This window comes from Bos javanicus, chromosome 14, assembly GCF_032452875.1.
Source record: "Bos javanicus breed banteng chromosome 14, ARS-OSU_banteng_1.0, whole genome shotgun sequence".
Classification (NCBI taxonomy): Eukaryota; Metazoa; Chordata; class Mammalia; order Artiodactyla; family Bovidae; genus Bos; species Bos javanicus.
The window spans coordinates 56,336,982-56,344,834 of record NC_083881.1 but is presented as its reverse complement, the minus strand read 5'-3'; the positions used below and the strand labels follow the sequence as shown (position 1 = coordinate 56,344,834).

Sequence of the window (7,853 nt, the reverse complement as noted above, 5' to 3'; positions counted from 1 at the left end):
ATATTTGATAAACTCATATCATATTTTGTTTACAATTTCTATGTATTTTTCAGTTTTACCATCCATTGGACTTGGCTTTGAATAATTTTTGGTCTGGTTACAAAAATCAAATCCACTTTCATGGAAAAGTAATTTGCCACCAGAGAGGATACTCAATATGTTGCTATGTTCTCCAAAAATGATTTAAGCAACAGCACTATCATTAAAATAAGAATATGGCCTTCTGAGGAATGAACTTTGAGAGATAACATGTTATTTGTGAGAGAAGTACTATTTGTGATATGTTTTCATTAATACCCTGACACCTTGCTACAGAAGAAACATGATAGAGTTATAGGATTCTAGATTTTAAGAGGAAGAAGGCACTCAAGATTTTCCAGTCAAACCTCTTAATTTTAATAAATAAGGAAAGGTTAGACTCGGGCAACTGGAATTGCAGAAAGTTAGCTACATCCTTAGGTGGTTATGGAGTTTACATAGATCCAGGTTTTAAAATTCAACTCTTCTTTTTATTTTTTTAAATTTTTTTTTACTTTCTTTTATTTTATTTTATTTTTAAACTTTACAATATTGTATTAGTTTCGCCAAATATCGAAATGAATCCACCACAGGTATACCCACATTCCCCATAGTGAACCCTCCTCCTACCTCCCCCCCCCCCCCCCGGGTCGTCCCAGTGCACCAGCCCCAAGCGTCCAGTACCCTGCATCGAACCTGGACTGGCGACTTGTTTCATACATGGTATTATACATGTTTCAATGCTATTCTCCCAAATCTCCCCACCCTCTCCCTCTCCCACAGAGTCCATAAGACTGATCTATACATCGGTGTCTCTTTTGCTGTCTCGTCTTCTTTTTAAAACCTTAATATGGTGCAGTTGAAGTTGTGAATAGGCAAATGGCTAAGGGAAGGGCTACCCACTCCAGTATTCTTGCCTGGAGAATTCCATGGACAGAGAAGCCTGGCAGGCTACCGTTCATGGGATCACAAAGAACCAGACACGGCTGAGCAACTAACAGAGTTCAACCTGCAGATGTGTCCTCATTAGCTAAACATTTTTGAATAACTTTAGGTGAAGAAGTACTTCTCTACTTGAAATGAGCACCACGAACCTCCGGCCTTAGGATAAGTTGCCAAATTTAGCAAATTAAAATCAAAATTTCAGATTAGAAAATGGCTATTTTTTTATTACAAGAATGTCCCAAACATTGCATGGGGTATACTTACACTAAAAATATGAATTTATTTGGAATTCAGAGTTACCTGGGTGTCCTGTACTTTATCTAGCAAACCTAGCTTTGGAGTATATAAGGCATGTGTGTGTGTGTGTGCATGCAAAGTTGCTTCAGTAGTATCTGACTCTTTGCGACCCTATGGACTGTAGCCCGCCAGGTTTCTCTGTCCATGGGGTTCTCCAGGCAAGAACACTGGAGTGGGCTGCCATGTCCTCCTCCAGGAAATCTTTCCGACTCATGTCTCCTGAAGCTCCTGCATTGCAGGCAGATTCTTTACCACTGAGCTACCAGGGAAGCCCCCATATAAGGCAAACATATCACCATTTTGAATCTGGCCTACAAGCCAGGTATAGCAGAAACATTTATTATTCACTAAATAGCCTTATGTTCCCTCATCACATTTTACAGATTCCTTGAAGTCAGGTAAAACTGCGTGAGTAGTTCTGGCCAATGTGCTGTTGTTAGAAGAATGTATGTCAGTTGATTGATGTATTTAAAGGCTTACATGCAGCCACCATCCTCCCACAGGTCAATCTTTTCCTGCTGCAGTGAACTGCAAGCCATATAATCAAGATGGCATAGATGCAAGACACAGTCTTATATCCCTGAAGAAAAGTCAGAATGAAGGTACCCAGGAGAACCACTGGATTCACAGTATACATTGTATGTGGAAGAAGTAAACCTTTATCTGTTCATCTCTTGAAATTTTAAGGTTGATTTGTTACTGCAGCTTGGCATAGCCTATCCTCATGAACACACTGTGCATATTAGATAAACTAAATATAATCTGTGAGTCCAAGTTTGCTGTTCTTTTTTTTTTAATCTTAATGGATAAAGATTTTTAAAAAGTTAATTGCCATTAACTCTGTAGATTTGTTTGGAAGACTGAATGAGAGTTACAGGTGAAATGAATCTGTCATACAGACTGAAGTAAGTCAGAAAGAGAAAAACAGATATCATATATTAACACCTATACGTGGAATTTAGGAAAATGGTATAGATCAACCTATTTGCAGGGCAGGAAGAGATACACAGATGTAGAGAATGTATGTGTGGACAAGGGGTGGGGTTCGCAGGGGGATGAAATGAATTGGGAGATTGGGATTGACATATGTGTACTGCCACGTGTAAAGTAGATAGCGAGTGGGAAGCTACTGTGTAGTGTAGGCAGATCAGCTTGGTGCTCTGTGATAACCTAGAGGGTGGGGTTGGGGGGGAGGTCCAAGAGGAGGGGATATATGTATACATATAGCGGATCCATTTTGTTGTACACAACAACATTGTACACAACACAACTAACACAACATTGTAAAGCAACTGTACCTCAATTTAAAGAAAACAAAAAGCCTTGGCATTCTGTCTGCAGTATGGTAGGCTGCAACAAATGAGAATGGTATTTGATAATATCATACCCATTATGATTATTGTTTTAATTCTTATAACAGCCTTATAAAATTGGTGTTATTATAATTTTCATTTTATACCTAAGGGAAATGAGGCTTGGAGTGGTTAAGCAATTTGCCCAAGGTTATTTCAACAGAACTCTAATTAAATATAGAGTTAGGTCTCCATTACAAGACAGGCTGGCTCCAAAATCTATATTTTCAAATCTATATTACATAAACATTTGCCTGTGACATAGAGAAAAGTCTCTATTCCATTCAGTCATTTAAAAAACATTTATTGAATGCCCATCATTATCAGATGCCCTGTATTAGCATTAGAATACAAAAATGAAAGACCAGACAAATGTTGAGTTTAAGGAAGTCTCAGTCTTCTACAGACAAGTAAATCTATAATTCCAGATTGGTACAGTGAAATATGTGCTCAAAGGAGGCACAGGCTTCTGGAAGAGCACATGTTGGGAATGGCAGTGGGGTTAGAGGAGGCTTCAAGGAGGTGGTAAAACTGTCTGGAGCTTAGTCTTGGAGCATGAATGTGAGTTGGCCTGACCAAAATGGCCTGGGTACCTGAGGCAGGGAGAACATGTACAGATCCTTTTGGCATGTTGAGGAACTGTAGTTAGTTATATGCCTGGTTACAAGCATGTAGTGAGTTCAGGTACTGGAGACAATATTCTATTGTCTCCAATTGGATTTCCTCAGAAGCAGAGCTTGAGAAGGAGATTAGTGTGTGCGAAGCTTACTGAGGAGTGCATTCAGGATCAATACTCATGGAAGAGAAGAGAATGAAGTAGGATCAGGAAGAGGTAGAAGCTGAGCCGTAATGCAGTCCCAGTGAAGCCTCAGCTGACCCCACATGTAGCTGTGCAGGTGGGACAGCCCTTCACAACTGTCCTGAGTTGGAACATGGGGTCAGACCTTTATATTCCCACTCTGATGGATCACAGGATACCAGCTATCCTGGAAAGGAGTCATGACCTTGGGCAAGGCAGTTTTCTTCTGAGGGAATTCCTATAGAAGGCTGACAGCTGAGGATCATCTTCCAGCAGCATTCTCAGAAGCTGGGGAAATAAGTAAGGGTCACCATAATCCATCCCTTGCATCTCTTACTCTTTGCATAGCTTCCAAAGCAGCTCCTCATGAACTTTTCTTCCTGAGGGAAATTTGGAAAGGGAAGGTTAGTGAGACAAGCAACAGTTCTCACTGCTGCAGCTGGTCACAGGGCCACAGCTAACACTGGCTGTATCCCCCCTCTCCTATACATTCCAGATCCCCTCACCCTCAGCTAGCAACTCTGCTGGTCTCGATGGTTTACCCGACATGACTAGACCCTTTCTTTTCAGGTATCTGCGCATTGCTTACCATATCTTTCTCTGGTCAGAGTTACTACACCTGAGAAAAATTGAGGGCAAGAGGAGAAGGGGGTGACAGATGATGAGACGGTTGGATGGCATCACTGACTCAATGGACATGAGTTTCAGCAAACAGGGAGATAGTGAAGGATAGGGAAGCCTGGTGTGCTGCAATCCATGAGGTCACAGAGTTGGACACGACTTAATGACTCAACAACAATAACAAATTCAATTTACCATCAGAATTCCTCAAGAGAGGGGACTCTTCTGGCTGTCCAGTGGTTAGAACTTTGCCTTTCAATGAAGGGGGTGCAGGTTCTATCCCTGGTTGGGGAGTTAAGATCCCACATGCTTTGCAGCCAAAAAACTAAAACAGAAGCAATATTGTAACAAATTCAATACAGACTTTAAAAATGATCCACATCAAAAAAAAAAAAAAAAAAACCTTAGAAAAAAAATGATTGGTCAAAGGAGTACTGAGGGTCTGCCCAAGTGAATTACCTGAGCTCCTCACATATTCTAACCAGTCCTACCTCCTCCTGATGATCAGGGTCAATTTCCCTTGCAAGAGAATGGTGACTCCTTATCTTGCGGACTGGTCCCTGGACACTAAGAGCTGGAAGTGCCCAAACAGCAGCCATAGTTGTTCAACTGGACTCTTGATATGTCCCCTGGTTTTCCCTCTGAGAATCAGGATCTCTATACCCACAGAGACCTTAACTCTATGTAAACAATAACAAAGAAACCTTAAAATCTGAGTGAAGATCAACTTTAGGACTCTTAAAAATTTAGAGGCCAGGAAGAATAAGAAAAACTAGGGAAAAAAAAAAACACAATTTCATAGAAGGGAAAACATATGTATGATGTCTCTGAAGCCAAAAGAAGAAAATTTTCAAAAGGTAGGCTTGATCAATTGTCAAATGCTGCTCTAAGACAGGTACAATAATATGAAGACTGAAGATAAACCACTGGATTCAGCAAGAACAGTGACCTTAAAGAGTGTATATTTCAGTGGAGTGGAAGAATGAAAGCCTGACTGTGTGCATGCTAACTTTCTTCAGCCATGTCCCACTCTTTGTGACCCTGTGAACTGCAGCCTGCCAGGCTCCTCTGTCCATAGGATTCTCCAGGCAAGAATATTGGAGTGGGTTGCCAGGCCATTCTCGGGAATCTTCCCCACCTGGGGATCAAGGCGGGTTCTTTAACACTCGCACCACCTGGGAAGCCCAAAAGCTGGACTAGAGGGGCTAAACACAGGTTTGAAAATAGGAATATGAGGAGAGCAAGTGAAGATGGTGAGTATGCAGATGTTTTTAACGGATAAATTGGGATTGACATATACACACTACTATGTATAAAATAGATAACTAATAACAACTTACTGTACAGCACAAGGAACTCTACTCAATACTCTGTAATGACCTATATGGGAAAAGAATCAGAAAAAGGGTGGATATATGTGTATGTATAGCTGATTCACTTTTCTATGCATCTGAAACTAACACAATATTGTAAGTCAACTATATTCCAATAAAAATTTTTTTAAAAAGGTGTTTATAGGGAAGTAAAGGAAAAGACAGTATTGATATCTTGAGGGAAAAGGCACAAAGGATGTAGACATTATAATATTTAAATATAATTAAATATTTTAAAATATTTAAAATAATTTTTAAATTTAAAAATATTTAAAAATAATTTTTAATTTAAAAATATTTAAAAATAATTTTTAAATTTAAAAATATTTAAAAATAATTTAAAGGATGTAGACATTATAATATGCTGATGAAAATGACCAATATAGAGGGAATGACTGGAAGAAACACAAGCTGGAATCAAGATTGCCAGGAGAAATATCAATAACCTCAGATATGCAGATGATACCACCCTTATGGCAGAAAGTGAAGAGGAACTAAAAAGCCTCTTGATGAAAGTAAAAGATGAGAGTGAAAAAGTTGGCTTAAAACTCAACATTCAGAAAACAAAGATCATGGCATCTGGTCCCATCGCTTCATGGGGAAACAGTGGAAACAGTGTCAGGCTTAATTTTTTGGGGCTCCAAAATCACTGCAGATGGTGACTGCAGCCATGAAATTAAAAGATGCTTACTCCTTGGAAGGAAAGTCATGTCCAATCTAGATAGCATATTCAAAAGCAGAGACATTACTTTGCCAACAAAAGTCCGTATAGTCAAGGCTATGGTTTTTCCTGTGGTCATGTATGGATGTGAGAGTTGGATGTGAAGAAGGCTGAGTGCCGAAGAACTGATGCTTTTGAACTGTGGTGTTGGAGAAGACTCTTGAGAGTCCCTTGGACTGCAAGGAGATCCAATCAGTCCATTCTGAAGGAGATCAGCCCTGGGATTTCTTTGGAGGGAATGATGCTGAAGCTGAAACTCCAGTACTTTGGCTACCTCATGTGAAGAGTTGACTCATTGGAAAAGACTCTGATGCTGGGAGGGATTGGGGGCAGGAGGAGAAGGGGACGACAGAGGATGAGATGGCTGGATGGCATCACTGACTCGATGGACGTGAGTCTGGGTGAACTTCGGGAGTTGGTGATGGACAGGGAGGCCTGGCATGCTGCGATTCATGGGATCGCGAAGAGTTGGACACGACTGAGCGACTGAACTGAACTGAACTGAACTGAATTATTTTTGTCACAGATGCCTAAAAAGAAGTGTAGAGGAAGTGCTAGCTACTCAGACTGTTTTGTACTGTTTTTAAAATCAGCCCTTGATAATTATAAAAATGATTTGTATACCTTCTTGAATTTTTAATTGAATTTTTGATTTCTAGGAAGTTTCTAGGTAATTTAATAAATATAGCCAAAATGTAAGGTCCATGAATGTTGCTGTGAAAAATAATAAACAAGAAATTTACTGTTTCTTATGACCATGTGAAAACAAAATTACATTTTTGGGGAGGAAGAGGTTTATGTAAGCAGTCTATGCATCTGAACACAAACCTGTTATTTCCACAAAATAATTTACAATTATGATAATGTTTATTATTTGAGTTCTGTCTATAGTCAATAACAGAGTGCTCTGTGGATGTGCTAGGTCACAAAAACAAAGACAGACAACATCACATAGAACAAGGAATAATGTCAATTGAACTATTGCAAAGCATGAAACACACTCTAGGTATTCAGATCAAACTCTCCCTTTTTAGGAGTTTGGGGTGGACATGTAAATTCTGCTATATTTAAAATGGATAACCAACTAAGACCTACTGTATAGCACAGGGAACCCTGCTCTAGGCTATGTGGAAGCCTTGATGGGAGGGTAATTTGGGGGAGAATGGTACATGTATATGTGTGGCTGAGTCCCTTTGCTGTCCACCTGAAACTATTACAACATTGTTAAACAGCTATACTCCAAAATAAAATTAAAAGTTTTTTTTTAAAAAGTAGCTTTTCCTTTTTTTTCTGATAAGTGGCTTGAGGTGACCGCTATAAACAGTATGCTATTCATTTGAGCCAGGAAACACCACAAAATCATGCAAATCAAGAGGTTCAAACCTTCATGTTCACTTTAAGAACATGTGAAACTGCATGAAACTCGTAAAACTGCCCAGGCCGTTAAGGGTATGCATATCTGAAAAGCCACCAAGTATCTTAAGGATGTCACTTTAAAGAAGCAGCGTGTGACATTCCATCGATACAATGGTGGAGTGGGAAGGTGTGCACAGGCCAAACAGTGGGGCTGGACGCAGGGTCGGCGGCCCAGAAAGAGTGCTGAATTTTTACTGCACATGTTCAAAAATTCAGAAAATAATGCTGAGCTTAAGGGCTTGGGTGTAGATTCTCCGGTTATTGAGAACATCCAGGTGAACAAAGCACCCAAGATGCGGTGCAGCACCTAC

The 7,853-nt window shown here is 39.9% G+C and overlaps 1 long non-coding RNA gene across 2 annotated transcripts in view; it reads right to left on the bottom strand.

Annotated features, from left to right (window-relative positions):
• Window positions 1-1,115: 1,115 nt before the first annotated feature.
• The window catches only part of LOC133260623 (uncharacterized), a 191,032-nt gene continuing 184,294 nt past the window's right edge, over window positions 1,116-7,853 (bottom strand). The window contains exons 4-5 of one of the 2 annotated variants that reach the window (XR_009740898.1): window positions 4,228-4,357; window positions 1,116-3,791 (exon numbers count right to left, since the gene is read on the bottom strand). This is a non-coding gene — a long non-coding RNA (uncharacterized LOC133260623). The remainder of the gene's footprint in view (window positions 3,792-4,227; window positions 4,358-7,853) is intronic. The other variant, XR_009740897.1, reaches the window with a different exon arrangement.